The 17,584-nt window shown below is 48.4% G+C and overlaps 1 protein-coding gene across 2 annotated transcripts in view; it reads right to left on the reverse strand.

Moving 5' to 3' along the window:
- Positions 1-17,584, reverse strand: part of LOC134988659 (pregnancy-specific beta-1-glycoprotein 3-like) — a 270,727-nt gene that overhangs the window by 30,668 nt on the left and 222,475 nt on the right. The gene's annotated exons all lie outside the window — the stretch shown is intronic.

The raw sequence follows: 17,584 nt of genomic DNA on the forward strand, positions 1-17,584 counted from the left end.
CCCTCTCGTTTTTTAAATAATTCTGCACCACCAAATTCAAGGTATGTGCAAAACATGGGACGTGCTGGAATTTGCCCAGATTTAATGCACACACAATATTGCTGGCGTTGTCCGATGCCACAAATCCACAGGAGAGTCCAATTGGGGTAAGCCATTCCGCGATGATCTTCCTCAGTTGCCGTAAGAGGTTTTCAGCTGTGTGCGTATTCTGGAAAGCGGTGATACAAAGCGTAGCCTGCCTAGGAAAGAGTTGGCGTTTGCGAGATGCTGCTACTGGTGCCGCCGCTGCTGTTCTTGCGGCGGGAGTCCATACATCTACCCAGTGGGCTGTCACAGTCATATAGTCCTGAGCCTGCCCTGCTCCACTTGTCCACATGTCCGTGGTTAAGTGGACATTGGGTACAACTGCATTTTTTAGGACACTGGTGAGTCTTTTTCTGAGGTCTGTGTACATTTTCGGTATCGCCTGCCTAGAGAAATGGAACCTAGATGGTATTTGGTACCGGGGACACAGTACCTCCAACAAGTCTCTAGTTGGCTCTGCAGTAATGATGGATACCGGAACCACGTTTCTCACCGCCCAGGATGCCAAGGCCTCAGTTATCCGCTTTGCAGCAGGATGACTGCTGTGATATTTCATCTTCCTCGCAAAGGACTGTTGGACAGTCAATTGCTTGGTGGAAGTAGTAAAAGTGGTCTTACGACTTCCCCTCTGGGATGACCATCGACTCCCAGCAGCAACAACAGCAGCGCCAGCAGCAGTAGGCGTTACACGCAAGGATGCATCGGAGGAATCCCAGGCAGGAGAGGACTCGTCAGAATTGCCAGTGACATGGCCTGCAGGACTATTGGCATTCCTGGGGAAGGAAGAAATTGACACTGAGGGAGTTGGTGGGGTGGTTTGCGTGAGCTTGGTTACAAGAGGAAGGGATTTACTGGTCAGTGGACAGCTTCCGCTGTCGCCCAAAGTTTTTGAACTTGTCACTGACTTATGATGAATGCGCTGCAGGTGACGTATAAGGGAGGATGTTCCGAGGTGGTTAACGTCCTTACCCCTACTTATTACAGCTTGACAAAGGCAACACACGGCTTGACAAATGTTGTCTGCATTTCTGTTGAAATACTTCCACACCGAAGAGCTGATTTTTTTGGTATTTTCACCAGGCATGTCAATGGCTTTATTCCTCCCACGGACAACAGGTGTCTCCCCGGGTGCCTGACTTAAACAAACCACCTCACCATCAGAATCCTCCTGGTCAATTTCCTCCCCAGCGCCAGCAACACCCATATCCTCCTCATCCTGGTGTACTTCAGCACTGACATCTTCAATCTGACTATCAGGAACTGGACTGCGGGTGCTCCTTCCAGCACTTGCAGGGGGCGTGCAAATGGTGGAAGGCGCATGCTATTCACGTCCAGTGTTGGGAAGGTCAGGCATCGCAAACGACACAATTGGACTCTCCTTGTGGATTTGTGATTTCGAAGAACGCACAGTTCTTTGCTGTGCTTTTGCCAGCTTGAGTCTTTTCATTTTTCTAGCGAGAGGCTGAGTGCTTCCATCCTCATGTGAAGCTGAACCACTAGCCATGAACATAGGCCAGGGCCTCAGCCGTTCCTTGCCACTCCGTGTGGTAAATGGCATATTGGCAAGTTTACGCTTCTCCTCCGACAATTTTATTTTAGATTTTTGAGTCCTTTTTTTACTGATATTTGGTGTTTTGGATTTTACATGCTCTGTACTATGACATTGGGCATCGGCCTTGGCAGACGACGTTGATGGCATTTCATCGTCTCGGCCATGACTAGTGGCAGCAGCTTCAGCACGAGGTGGAAGTGGATCTTGATCTTTCCCTATTTTTGGAACCTCAACATTTTTGTTCTCCATATTTTAATAGGCACAACTAAAAGGCACCTCAGGTAAACAATGGAGATGGATGGATACTAGTATACTTATGGATGGACGAGCGACTGCCGACACAGAGGTAGCTACAGCCGTGGACTACCGTACTGCGTCTGCTGCTAATATAGACTGGATGATAATGATATAAAAATATATATATATATATATCACTTTTGCAGCCTTACAGGTATATATTATATAATGACGGACCTGCTGGACACTGTCAGCACTGCAGACTCCTAAAGTAAGCTACTAGTATCAAGAAGATAGAAAAAAAAAACACAACAGGTAGGTGGTATACAATTATGGATGGACGAGCGACTGCCGACACAGAGGTAGCTACAGCCGTGGACTACCGTACTGCGTCTGCTGCTAATATAGACTGGATGATAATGATATAAAATATATATATATATCACTACTGCAGCCGGACAGGTATATATTATATAATTATGGACCTGCTGGACACTGTCAGCACTGCAGACTCCTAAAGTAAGCTACTAGTATCAAGAAGATAGAAAAAAAAAAACACAACAGGTAGGTGGTATACAATTATGGATGGACGAGCAACTGCCGACACAGAGGTAGCTACAGCCGTGGACTACCGTACTGCGTCTGCTGCTAATATAGACTGGATGATAATGATATAAAAAATATATATATATCACTACTGCAGCCGGACAGGTATATATTATATAATGACGGACCTGCTGGACACTGTCAGCACTGCAGACTCCAAAAGTAAGCTACTAGTATCAAGAAGATAGAAAAAAAAAAAAACACCACAGGTAGGTGGTATACAATTATGGATGGACGAGCGACTGCCGACACAGAGGTAGCTACAGCCGTGGACTACCGTACTGCGTCTGCTGCTAATATAGACTGGATGATAATGATATAAAAAATATATATATATCACTACTGCAGCCGGACAGGTATATATTATATAATGACGGACCTGCTGGACACTGTCAGCACTGCAGACTCCTAAAGTAAGCTACTAGTATCAAGAAGATAGAAAAAAAAAAACACCACAGGTAGGTGGTATACAATTATGGATGGACGAGCGACTGCCGACACAGAGGTAGCTACAGCCGTGGACTACCGTACTGCGTCTGCTGCTAATATAGACTGGATGATAATGATATAAAATATATATATATATATCACTACTGCAGGACAGGTATATATTATATAATGACGGACCTGCTGGACACTGTCAGCAGAATGCGTTTATAGAATAAAAACACCACACGACGAGTGTTTAACTTTTTCAGGCAGACAATCACAATATACTGGTGGTCAGTGGTCACTGGTCAGTCACACTGGCAGTGGCACTCTGGCAGCAAAAGTGTGCACTGTTAATGTACTCCTGCTATAACTGCTCCCCAGTCTCCCCCACAATTAAGCTGTGTGAGCAGTGAGCACTCAGCACAGTCAGATATACATAGATGATGCAGCACACTGAGGCTGAGCACAGATATGGTATACTGTGTCACTGTGTATCGTTTTTTTTCAGGCAGAGAACGGATTATATTAAATAATAATAAAACTGCACTGGTGGTCACTGGTCAGTCACTAGTAAACTCTGCACTCTCTGAGTACTCCTAAGCTCCAGTAAATCAAGTGTCTCACTCTCACTATCTATCTATTTCTATTCTAAATGGAGAGGACGCCAGCCACGTCCTCTCCCTATCAATCTCAATGCACGTGTGAAAATGGCGGCGACGCGCGGCTCCTTATATAGAATCTGAGTCTCGCAATAGAATCCGAGCCTCGCGAGAATCCGACAGCGGGATGATGACGTTCGGGCGCGCTCGGGTTAACCGAGCAAGGCGGGAAGATCCGAGTCTGCCTCGGACCCGTGTAAAAAGGCTGAAGTTCGGGGGGGTTCGGATTCCGAGGAACCGAACCCGCTCATCACTAATAATTACATCCTTGACTTTTGCATACCCCCACTTCAAAATTTCCACTTCGACCACTGTATATAGATATATATATATATATATATATATATAAAAAAAAATACTCGCAAAACATACACATGATTATATATATCACAATCTCCACAAAACTGTATATATATATATATATATATATATATGTCCCCTCCCTTTCACACTTTAAAGCCCCAGTAGACATTTTAGATGTTATTCGACTCGATGGTATCATTAAGCCCATAGGGCACTAAAGATTCGAGTCTATAAATACAATATGCCTCCCTTCTACAAAGCACATTGAATTTATCACCCCCCCCTTTTTGTGAATTTAATAGACTCTATTGCTCTGACATTAATTCTACCAAGAGAATCCGATTTCATACATTGGGAAATGTGGCTTGAGAGGGGATGTGTCTTAATTCCATTGTTTATATTTTGCCAATGTTCCATGAATCTGGTGTGTAATGTGCGTGTTGTCCTCCCAACATACTGTTTACCACAGCTGCATTGAATTACATAGATTATATATGTGGACTTACAATTCATGAATTCTTTAATTTGAAATACTTTCCCACTAGTATTGGAAGTAAAATCTGTGGCTTTTCTTAAGGCATGTATGCATGTGGTGCATGTAGGTTTACCACAGGAATGAAAGCCTTTGGGTCTCTCTGGAATCCAAGTTTTGCTTAGAGCCTTTTCTTTTTTTTTTAGAAAAGTTTTATTGGTCGATTTACAGTAACACACATAAACGGTGTGTTTCATAGGCATAGAAAAACAATATAATACTAAGATGTACACAACAAAGAAATAACAATAATCAAGTGAGTAAATCCGTTTTTTTTTTTTTAAGTGAGACGACAGAGATAGTGCAAGAAAAGAAAGAGTCCTCTAGGTCCATGGTGTGGCCAACCAGCCCAGGGTAGTGAGAGAACAGGAAGAATAGAGACAGGAAAAGGAAGAAACAAGATTGTGGGCAAAAGGGGAAGTAGATAAAAGAAGAGGGGGGGTCCGAGTGGCGGGATCCGGGCAGCCAACATAAAAAAAAAGGGTGCGTAGCTTAATCAGCTACCGAATGGGGAGGGGGCATTTTGAGAAGTGAGCCAGGGTGCCCAGATTTTATCGAACGCCCTGGCAGATTGTCTAATGACACTGGTCATATATTCCATCTTATAAACGTACCAAATGTAAGTGACAACGGATTGTAGGGACGGTGGGAAGGGCAACCTTAGAGACGGTGGGGAGGGCAACCTCCAGGCCTTCACTATTTCACATGTCGTGGCAGTAGCCACATGACGTAATAACTTGTTCTGATACGTAGTTAAAGTCGGAAGGTCTAGAGGCAGTAGACAGTATTTAGGGTCCAGGGGGATTGGGGTGGAAAACAGGGATGAAAGAAGTCGAACAACTTCTTTCCATAAAGGTACTAACTTCGGGCAGGTCCACCAAATATGCATATAAGTCCCCTCAGAAGCACAACCCCTCCAACAGCCGTCTGTAACATCAGGGAACATCACATTCAAACGAGAAGATACAGAATACCAACGATATACCAGTTTATACACATTTTCCTTTATCCTAACACAGATAGAGCTAGAGGACGCATTACTCCATATTTCACCCCATTCCTCCTCATCCAAAGTGACACCCAGATCCCTCTCCCAGGCCAATTCTCTGTGATCTCTTGTGATTAGCAGAGCCCTGCAATAGCAAAGTATAGAGATCTGATATAAGACCTTTCGTAGAAGAGCGTCGCAGACATATATTTTCAAGAGTGGTGAGAGGCCTAGAAGAGAGAGTGGTATGAACCCCGGACTGAAAGTGTCTAAGTTGGAGGTAGCGGAAAAATTCACTGTGAGGGAGAGAGTATTGTGTCTTAATCTGAGTAAAGGAAGGAAAGGGTGTACTAGAGGTAATGTCGTTAAGAAAGGCAACGTTTCCCTGTTTCCAGAGTGAGAAAGCAGATTTAACCATTCCCGGAGGGAAGGCAGGGTTGTGGAACAGAGGTATGAGGGGGGATGGGTTAGGGCCAATTGATGTTTCCTCACAACAAGATCCCAAATGTATAAAGAACGGGCCACCACTGGGTGAGATGAGGTGGCACGAGGGCGGGCGGTTCTCGGAAGCCACAAGAGGGAAGAGAGTGTGGACAGTCCCAGCTCGCCGGCTTAGATAGCTATCCACACCTTGTCCGCCCACGGGCCACACCACTGGACACAGGATGCCATCTGGGCTGCGTGGTAATAGTATTTAAAATTGGGTATGCCTAAGCCTCCGCTCCATAAAGGCCATTGTAGCAGCGAAAGTTTAATTCTAGGATGTTTATTGGCCCAAATAAAATGGGAAGTTTGATGCTGCAAGAATTTAAAAACGTAGGGGGGAATATAGATCGGGAGCGTCTGGAAAATATAAGTAAGTCTGGGAAGAACATTCATCTTTACAGAATTGGCACGTCCAATCCACGAAATTAAATAGGAGGACCAAGTTTGGAGATCAGAGCGAATTTGGTCCAAAAGACATGGGAAATTCGCCTGACAGAGTTGATGGTGTCTGTGGGTTAGATAAATACCTAGGTATTTGAGTTTTCGGTTATGCCAGGAAAATGGAAATGTTGATTCAAGTTGCGACCTAGACGCAGGGGTAATGTAAAAATCGAGTACTTCTGTTTTAGTAGCGTTAATCTTATAACCCGAGTATTGCGAATAGAGGTCAATCTCAGAGAGGAGAGGAGAGAGTGACGATGTCGGGTTTGAAAGAGAAACCAACACATCATCAGCATAAAGTGCAATTTTGTGTTCCATGCGGCCGATTCGAATCCCCGTAATATTCGGATTGAGACGAACCCTAGCCGCTAAAGGCTCCATGACAAGGGCAAAAATCAAGGGCGAGGGCGGGCATCCCTGTCTTGTACCATTAGATATCTCAAAGCATGAGGAAGTAACCCCATTGACAGAGACCCGCGCTGAGGAGTTGCGATACAGTGCTGAGACACCATCATAAAACTTACCAGAAAAGCCCATGCGTTGGAGGACCGAGAAGGCGAAAGGCCACGAAATGCGATCAAACGCCTTCTCCGCATGCAGGGCTAGCAACAGGGAAGAGGACTTTTGTTGGTGGATAGAATGGATAATATCAATGGCCCTTCTGGTGTTATCAGAGGCCTGTCGGCCTGGAATAAATCCAACCTGATCGGGATGTACCAGTGCAGGGAGAAGGGGGGCCAATCTCAAAGCTGGGATTTTTGCATAAATTTTCAAATCAACATTGAGCAATGAGATGGGCCTGTAATTACCGCATTGAGTGGGTTTCTGTCAGGCTTAGGGATCACAACAATATCAGCTTGAGTAGTTGCCGGAGCAAAGGATGCGCCCCCCAATATCTGGCTAAAGAGGGCGGTAAGATGAGGGGCTAATATTTTAGCAAAGTGTTTATAGTAGTGTGCCGTGAAACCGTCAGTGCCGGGAGCGGCTGAGGACCGCATGGATTTCACAGCTGTTAACGTCTCCTCTACTGAGATATCCTGATTTAGTGTGCCTAATTGAGCTGCGGATATTCCCGGCAGAGGGGTTGAGGGAAGGGGAATGCGTCGGGGTCGTCAAGTTATAAAGAAAGCTATAGTAGTCCTTAAACTCATCAACTATTTGTTTAGGGTCGTAAGTAGGCTCACCCAGAGTTCGGGAATACAATTTGTCAATTGCGCCAGTCGCCTGTTTACGTCGCAATTTATTCGCCAGCAGGGAATCTAACTTGTCCGCATTGTCATAGAATTTCTGATTTAATTTCCGCAGAATGAGAGCCGCACGACGGGACAAAAGCGCATTCAGTTGGCCTTGTAAGTTAGCGATTTGTGCAAGTAAGGCAGGGCAAGAAGTTAGTTTATGCTGGGTGGTTAGGGTAGCTTTTTTGCGCAGCGAGGAAGTCCGTGCCATAAGGAGACCTCTCAGGGTGGCCTTATGAGCCTCCCAAATTATACTAGAATAGACATCAGGCGTGGTATTCTCAGTAAAATATTGTTCTATCGCCATTTTTATTTCCGTGGAGACTGACGAGTTAAGCAACAGGGATTCATCGAATCGCCATTTGCGAACAGTGTGTGCGGAATGATGCAAATCCACGAGAACGTAAACACCGGAATGGTCAGTCCAAGTGAAAGGGGTTATTCCCACGTCAGTAATTCTAGAGGGAATGGAGGATGAAATGTGTAACATATCAATCCGTGTGTAGTGTTGATGCGGGGCGGAATAGTGGGTATAGTCTCTGGCTACAGAGTGGCAGAGACGCCACGAGTCCCGCAGGTCGTGAAACTTAAGGGAGGCTGCAAGCGTGCGTGAAGCTCTAGAGGCAAGGGGGGGACCAGTCCTATCTAAACTGGGGTCAAGAATGGTGTTAAAATCCCCACCCAACACAATGTGGCCCTGTGCAACCTTGCCAATGTGACGGAAAAGGGAATGGAAAAACTGAGGCTGGTCCTGGTTAGGAGCGTATACAGAAATAAGTGTCAGGACTTCAGAACGGAGGGTACCAATAACCATCAAGTACCGACCGTCTGGATCCGCCACAGTTTTGCTGTGTGTAAATGGAACGTGGCGATTAATTAAAATTGCAACCCCACGTTTCTTACAATCTGCTGAAGCAAAAAAAGTTTGTGTAAATTGCCTACTGCGGAGTTGTGTATGGGAGCCCGTAAGGTGGGTTTCCTGAAGAAAAACTACGTCAGCTTTCTCACGTCTACAGGCGCCCAAGAGCACCGTCCGTTTTTTGGGGGAGTTGAGGCCATTTACGCTAACAGATAATATCTTTAGGGGCATGGTGGCCTGAGTAACAACATCTCATTGAGAGCCATAAAAAAGGAGGCACAAAAACAAAGGCCTCCCGGGACCCAACTACTCATAAAGGGCAAGTAGAATGAATGGATACCCAGAACCCACCACAAGGACGAGGGGAGAAAAGGGAAATGAGAGAAAAGAAGGCCACAGAAGGAAAATAAAGAAGAGCAAGAAGAGAGGAAAAAAATAAGATTTTACTCACCGGTAAATCTATTTCTCGTAGTCCGTAGTGGATGCTGGGGACTCCGTAAGGACCATGGGGAATAGCGGCTCCGCAGGAGACTGGGCACAGCTAAGAAAGATTTAGGACTACCTGGTGTGCACTGGCTCCTCCCACTATGACCCTCCTCCAGACTTCAGTAAGGAAACTGTGCCCGGACGAGCGTACACAATAAGGAAGGATTTTGAATCCCGGGTAAGACTCATACCAGCCACACCAATCACACCGTATAACTCGTGATAATATACCCAGTTAACAGTATGAACACAACAGAGCCTCTCAAAAGATGGTTTAACAATAACCCTTGTAGTTAACAATAACTATGTACCAGTATTGCAGACAATCCGCACTTGGGACGGGCGCCCAGCATCCACTACGGACTACGAGAAATAGATTTACCGGTGAGTAAAATCTTATTTTCTCTGACGTCCTAGTGGATGCTGGGGACTCCGTAAGGACCATGGGGATTATACCAAAGCTCCCAAACGGGCGGGAGAGTGCGGATGACTCTGCAGCACCGAATGAGAGAACTCAAGGTCCTCCTCAGCCAGGGTATCAAATTTGTAGAATTTTGCAAACGTGTTTGCCCCTGACCAAGTAGCAGCTCGGCAAAGTTGTAAAGCTGAGACCCCTCGGGCAGCCGCCCAAGAAGAGCCCACTTTCCTCGTGGAATGGGCTTTTACAGATTTAGGCTGCGGCAGTCCAGCCGCAGAATGTGCAAGTTGAATCGTGCTACAGATCCAGCGAGCAATCGTCTGCTTAGAAGCAGGAGCACCCAGCTTGTTGGGTGCATACAGGATAAATAGCGAGTCAGTCTTCCTGACTCCAGCTGTCCTGAAAACATATACTTTTCAGGGCCCTGACTATGTCCAGTAACTTGGAATCCTCCAAGTCCCAAGTAGCCGCAGGCACCACAATAGGTTGGTTCACATGAAAAACTGATACCACCTTAGGAAGGAATTGGGAACGAGTCCTCAATTTCGCCTTTCCCATATAAAATACAGATAAGGGCTTTTGTCAATTCTGATACACGCCTGGCCGACGCCAAGGCCCACAGAATGACCACTTTCCACGTGAGGTATTATAGCTCCACGGATTTAAGTGGCTCAACCCAATGCGACTTCAGGAAATCCAACACCACGTTGAGATCCCACGGTGCCACTGGAGGCACAAACGGGGGCTGACTATGCAGCCCTCCCTTAACAAAAGTCTGAACTTCAGGCAGTGAAGCCAGTTCCATTTTGGAAGAAAATCGATAGAGCCGAAATCTGGACCTTAATGGAACCCAATTGTAGGCCCATAGTCACCTCTGACTGTAGGAAATGCAGAAATCGACCTAGCTGAAATTTCTCCTTTGGGGCCTTCATGGCCTCACAGTACGCAACATATTTCCGCCATATGCGGTGATAATGGTTAGCGTTCACTTCTCTCCTAGCTGTAAATAGCGTAGGGATAACTTCCTCCGGAATTCCCTTTTCCTTCAGGATCCGGCGTTCAACCGCCATGCCGTCCAACGCAGCCGCGGTACGTCTTGGAACAGACAGGCCCCCTGCTGCAGCAGGTCCTGTCTGAGCGGCAGAGGCCATGGGTCCTCTGAGATCTTTGTAACTTTTAGTTGAGGCGGGATGCCATCATGTCCACCTGTGGCCTTTCCCAACGGTGTACAATCATTTGGAAGACTTCTGGATGAAGTCCCCACTCTCCCGGGTGGAGGTCGTGTCTTCTGAGAAAGTCTGCTTCTCAGTTGTCCACTCCGGGAATTAACACTGCTGACAGTGCTAACACAAGATTTTCCGCCCATCGGAGAATCCTTGTGGCTTCTGCCATCGCCATCCTGCTTCTTGTGCCGCCCTGTCGTTTACATGAGCGACTGCCGTGATGTTGTCTGACTGGATCAGCACCGGCCGGTGTTGAAGCAGGGGTCTAGCCTGACTTAGGGCATTGTAAATGGCCCTTAGTTCCAGAATATTTATGTGTAGGGAAGTCTCCTGACTTTTCCATAGCCTTGGAAGTTTCTTCCCTGTGTGACTGCCCCCCAGCCTCGAAGGCTGGCATCCGTGGTCACTAGGACCCAGTCCTGTATGCCGAATCTGCGGCCCCCTAGAAGATGAGCACTCTGCAGCCACCACCACAGCGACACCCTGGCCCTTGGAGACAGGGTTATCCGCCGATGCATCTGAAGATGCGACCCGGACCACATGTACAACAGATCCCACTGGAAAATCCTTGTATGGGACCTGGCGAATGGAATTTCTTCGTAAGAAGCTACCATCCTTCCCAGGGCTCGCGTGCATTGATGCGCCGACACCTGTATACGTATTAGGAGGTCTCTGTCTAGAGACGACAACTCCTTGGACTTCTCCTCCGGGAGAAACCCTTTTTATCCTGTTCTGTGTCCAGAACCATACTCAGGAACAGTAGACGCGTCGTAGGAACCAGCTGCGACTTTGGATATTCAGAATCCAGCCGTGCTGTTGTAGCACTTCCCGAGATAGTGCTACTCCGCCGAACAACTGCTCCCTGGACCTCGCCTTTATAAGGAGATCGTCCAAGTACGGGATAATTATTTTGGCCATTACCTTGGTAAATACCTCGGTGCCGGGGACAGACCAACGGCAACGTCTGGAATTGGTAATGACAATCCTGTACCACAATTTTGAGGTACTCCTGGTGAAGAGGGTAAATAGGGACATGCAGGTAAGCATCCTTGATGTCCAGTGATACCATGAAATTCTCCAGGCTTGCAATAATCGCCCTGAGCGATTCCATTTCGAACTTGAACCTTCGTATATAAGTGTTCAAGGCTTTCAATTTTACAATGGGTCTCACCGAACCGTCTGGTTTCGGTACCACAACATTTTGGAATAGTAACCCCGGCCTTGAAGGAGGGGTACCTTGATTTCACCTGCTGGAAGTGCAGCTTGTGAATTGCCGCCAGTACTACCCTTTCTCCGAGGGCAGCAGGCAAGGCTGAGGTGAGGTAACGGCGAGGGGGAGTCGCCTCGAACTCCAGCCTGTATCCCTGTGATACTATTTGCAGAACCTAGGGATCCACCTGTGGGCAAACCCACTGGTCCCTGAAGTTCCCGAGACGCGCCCCTACCGCACCTGTCTCCACCTGTGGAGCCCCAACGTCAAGCGGTGGACTCAGAGGAAGCGGGGGAAGATTTTTGATCCTGGGAACTGGCTGCTGGTGCAGCTTTTTCCTTCTTCCCTTGTCTCTGTGCAGAAAGGAAGCGCCTTTGACCCGCTTGCTTTTCTGAAGCCGAAAGGACTGTACCTGAAAATACGGTGCTTTCTTCGGCTGTGAGGAAACCTGAGGTAAAAAATTTTCCTTCCCAGCTGTTGCTGTGGATACGAGGTCCCAGAGACCATCCCCAAACAATTCCTCACCCTTATAAGGCAGAATCTCCATGTGCCTTTTATAGGCAGCATCACCTGTCCACTGCCGGGTTTCTAATACCCTCCTGGCAGAATGGACATTGCATTTATTCTGGATGCCAGCCGGCAAATATCCCTCTGTGCATCCTTTATATATAAGACGACGTCTTTAATATGCTCTATGTTAGCAAACTATTATCCCTGTCTTAGAGTATTAATATTATCTGACAGGGTATCAGACCACGCTGCAGCAGCACTATTTATGCTGAGGCAATTGCAGGTCTCAGTATATAACCTGAGTGTGTATATACAGACTTCAGGATAGCCTCCGGTTTTTTATCAGCAGGCTCCTTCAAGGTGGCCGTATCCTAAGACGGCAGTGCCACCTTTTTTGACAAACGTGTGAGCGCCTTATCCACCCTGAGGGATATCTCCCAACGTGACCTATCCTCTGGCGGGAAAGGGTAGGCCATCAGTAACTTTTTAGAAATTACCAGTTTCTTATTGGGGGAACCCACGCTACTTTACACACTTCATTCATTCATCTGATGGGGGAACAAAACACTGGCTGCTTTTTCTCCCCAAAAATAAAACCCCTTTTATGTGGTACTTGGGTTCACGTCAGAAATGCGTAACACATTTTTCATTGCCGAGATCATGTAACGGATGTTCCTAGTGGATTGTGTATATGTCTCAACCTCGTCGACACTGGAGTCAGACTCCGTGTCGACATCTGTGTCTGCCATCTGAGGTAACGGGCGCTTTTTTGAGCCCCTGATGGCCTTTGAGACGCCTGGGCAGGCGCGGGCTGAGAAGCCGGCTGTCCCACAGCTGTTTTACGTCATCCAGCCTTGTAAGGAGTTGACATTGTCGGTTAATACCTTCCACCTATCCATCCACTCTGGTGTCGGCCCCACAGGGGACGACATCCCATTTATCGGCCTCTGCTCCACCTCCACGTAACCTTCCTCATCCCACATGTCGACACAGCCGTACCGACACACAGCACACACACAGGGAATGCTCTGACTGAGGACAGGACCCCACAAAGTCCTTTGGGGAGACAGAGAGAGAGTATGCCAGCACACACCAGAGCGCTATATAATGCAGGGATTAACACTATAACTGAGTGATTTTTCCCCCAATAGCTGCTTGTATAAACAATATTGCGCCTAAATTTAGTGCCCCCCCTCTCTTTTTAACCCTTTGAGCCTGAAAACTACAGGGGAGAGCCTGGGGAGCTGTCTTCCAGCTGCACTGTGAAGAGAAAATGGCGCCAGTGTGCTGAGGGAGATAGCTCCGCCCCTTTTTTGCAGACTTTTCTCCCGCTTTTTTATGGATTCTGGCAGGGGTATTTATCACATATATAGCCTCTGGGGCTATATATTGTGATATATTTGCCAGCCAAGGTGTTTTTATTGCTGCTCAGGGCGCCCCCCCCAGCGCCCTGCACCCTCAGTGACCGGAGTGTGAAGTATGTATGAGGAGCAATGGCGCACAGCTGCAGTGCTGTGCGCTACCTTGGTGAAGACTGATGTCTTCTGCCGCTGATTTTCCGGATTCTTCTTGCTTCTGGCTCTGTAAGGGGGCCGGCGGCGCGGCTCCGGGACCGAACACCAATGGCCGGTTCCATGCGGTCGATCCCTCTGGAGCTAATGGTGTCCAGTAGCCTAAGAAGCCCAAGCTACTACCAGTTAGGTAGGTTCGCTTCTTCTCCCCTTAGTCCCTCGCTGCAGTGAGTCTGTTGCCAGCAGATCTCACTGTAAAATAAAAAACCTAAAATATACTTTCTCTCTAGGAGCTCAGGAGAGCCCCTAGTGTGCATCCAGCTCAGCCGGGCACAGGATTCTAACTGAAGTCTGGAGGAGGGTCATAGTGGGAGGAGCCAGTGCACACCAGGTAGTCCTAAATCTTTCTTAGCTGTACCCAGTCTCCTGCGGAGCCGCTATTCCCCATGGTCCTTACGGAGTCCCCAGCATCCACTAGGACGTCAGAGAACAGCCCATTTGGGCAAAAACCCTGTAGCAATGGGGCCCGTAACAGGACCGCCAAACTAAAGAAAAACATAGTCAATATAGCAATCAAAGCAGGGAGCATGGGGGTAGTGGCACGAACCACCATATCAGGCTGTGCGGCCTGACCGAGAACAAAATGACCGAGGCCAAAAAAGTATAACATACGAAGATAAAACCTGTGTCAGGAGGGGAAGGAAGGGGGATGGAGGGAGGAGGGGGAAAAAATAGGGGGGAGGGGGGGGGGTGGAAGAACCGGGAAGGAAGGAGAGGGGCATCAAGGGGAGTAGTATAGCAATAACATGTGGTCCATATGATAGGGTAGGCATCGTGTGACCAAACCACAAAACGACCGGTTATCTTGTGGCCATGAACCTGAAAGCAAACTGTACAATAAAAGACATAACAAGTGGAACATTTAAAGAACCATCATAAATAGTGCCTGAGATATACCAGGGGGACCAGGAAGCAGGGACCAGGTCAACCCGCTCCGTGGGGGGCCCCCAGTACAAAAAAAAACACCAAACAAACAACTATTGTCATTGGATGTAGAACATTAAAGGCAAAATATCAATCAACATATAAAAAGAAACAACGGAGGTCCAAAGAACCACGGATGATTAATCCAGTCCAGGGGGAACCTCCAGCAAACTGGTACAATGGCATAGTGAAACCAATAGTAGAGAAGAGGGCAGGCAATCAGGGGGGAGCATCATCTTCACTCCTATGACGAGACACTCTCGTCCGGTCTGGCTGAGGCGGATGGGGTCGTTGTGATTTTGGTGAGGCAGGTGGGTCGACAGAGGAGGACGACGCTTCTGGAAGGAGCTCAAGCTTGCAAAGCAGTTCCTGCCCTTGTGCCAGGGTCTTAAGTGTATGGTTGACGCCATTAAAAGAAAGCTGCAACTGAAAGGGGAATCACCAGCGATAGCGAATTTGGTGTTGGCATAGAAGCCTAGTAATCGGTTGGAGGTCCCGTCGTTTCTGGATGGTCGAGGGTGCCAAGTACTGGTAAATCTGCAATTGCATGCCCCGGAAGGCTATATTAGAGGAATCCCGGACGGAAGCAATTATTTTTTCCTTCGAGCGGTAATAATGGAGACGGGCTATAATGTCCCGAGGGGGTTGTGATGTTGAAGGTTTGTCCCGCAGGGCCATGTGTACCCTATCAAAGAGGCAATCCTCATCAGATAAGTCTGGGACTAAATGCTGGAAAAGGTCTTTCAAGAAGGAGAGCAACGTAGATCTCTGGACTGATTCCGCCACATTACTTATGCGTAAGTTATTGCGACGGGATCGATTCTCTTGGTCCTCTTGGCGCTCCTTCAGGGTCTCAACCTCAGCATGGAGCCTCAAGAGTTCGTGGTCTAGACGCTGTTGCGAGCGACATAAGTCAATAGTCTTCATCTCCAAGGCATCCGTACGATTTCCAAGCAAGGCAATCTCTGTTTTGAAATCCAAGACTGCTTTGGACAGTTCTTGCTTAAAGGCTGCTTGCACACCTTCCAGGAGGCCGGACATCACTGCCTGTATCTGAGGGTCAATACCCAACTTCGAAGAGTGTGGTGACGAAGGGGACTCCGGGGAGTGCGCCACATTCTGGAGACCCTTAGCCTTGCTGCTGAAGACGTTTGCGGAGGCCTGGGGAGCTTTCTTGTTCCTTTGTGACATAATGGATGCAAGGTGGGGAGAGAGCTATCTTCTCCAGTAAAGTTGCAATAGAGAGGGGGAAGGAGCGGTGGGGTAGAGGATAGGAATTGACACAGGTGGGTTATGAGGCGGTCAGACCGACCATGGGGTGTGATTCATCCAGAGATCATCGCAGCCTTGAAGAACATCAGGGCCAGACTGTATAGGCAGGAAAGGCAATATCGTAGCCGTGGGTAACAGCCAGCCTGTCACTGGAGGCCGCAGTTTCACCAGCAGAGGTAGGCCCCGGTCCACGGACTGCAGCCAGCGGGTCCCACTGCTCCCCAAACAGCAGACAGGTCAGCAGAAGGGGCTCCGGTGGTTGGGTAAGGGAACTGGGAGGTCGGGTGTGCAGGGAAAGGTAAGATCAGAGCCACCTTAGCAGGAGCTCAGTTAAGCATGAACCTCACCATTAGGCAGTCACCAGGCTGTGCTTTTCAGCTCACTTGAGGGGTGTCAGCAGGAAGACGGGGCAGTGGACCAGGCAGCAGAGGGCACCAGCTTCAGATTTGGTAGGTGCTGCAGCACCTCAGCTCCTCACGGCTGCAGAACAGGGCGAGTGTGGCGTCAATCGCAAGATGGCCGCTGCACGCCAGTATCCAGCGCTTCTCCCGCGAGTCCCCCAGCCCTTGGCCGCCGGTAGAGCAGGGGAGTCCGCAGATCGAGGATGCAGGAGATGGGGGCCGGGACCCGGGAGCGCAAAGGAGCCGCGGTGCGGGCGGAGCAGGTCTCAGGGATTGAGCAGCGCCAACCGCAAAATGGCCGCTGCCCGCCGGGGAGATGTGCACTGACCCTGTCCACCAGCAAGCTCCCACTGCCCAGCAAGCTCCCAAGCCTCCGGCCACCTGCAGGGCAGTGGGTTCCACAGGGCGAGGGGTAGAGAACGGAGACCAGAAGGAAGGGAGGTCCACGATGCAGGCTGAGCTGAGCCCGGGAGTGAACTTCCACGGCGGCCTCCACCCAAAATCCAGGTCCCGGCTTCTATGCTGAAGGTAGGCCGCAATACGCAAGGGGCAAAACGGGGCACCGCAGCACCAACCTCCAGGTACAGGGTGATTCAGCAGGCCCAGGGGACCGTGTCACTGGTGATGGGCCACTAAACCAGGGTGAGGGCTGTGTATAGGGAATATTGTAGAGAGGAGCTCCACGGGAACACGTCTTCTCCTGATACCAGCCAAGCCACGCCCCCCGTTTTGGAGCCTTTTCTTGTTGGTAATGGCTCGTAACTAATAGCAATTGTAAGTTAGTGGATTTCCTGAAGATGACCGTACCTCCCAAGTCCACATTTTCACGTCATACACCATCAAGTTTGAGCAAAGACTACATTTTCTTGATAATGGACCTAAATTTATAGGCACAATTATTATACTGTGTGGTAAAAAAAGGCAGACTTGTCTGTATTACGTTTGTTCCTAGTAGTTTTAGTTGACTGTAATAGTTTCTCTCTGTCTAATTGTTTTACCTCTGCTAGCGCTTTTTGCAAATAGAGGCCCATAGAGGGTGAGGTTCGCTCCATATTATGGGGAGATTTGAAGAACATTATATATGGGGCGGGGAATTACACTCGCTGTGGTTGGGCTTGCGAACAGTTCCCTCAGGAGCTAATGTCCTGTCAGCGG

This window comes from Pseudophryne corroboree, chromosome 2 (genome assembly GCF_028390025.1).
Source record: "Pseudophryne corroboree isolate aPseCor3 chromosome 2, aPseCor3.hap2, whole genome shotgun sequence".
NCBI lineage: Eukaryota > Metazoa > Chordata > Amphibia > Anura > Myobatrachidae > Pseudophryne > Pseudophryne corroboree.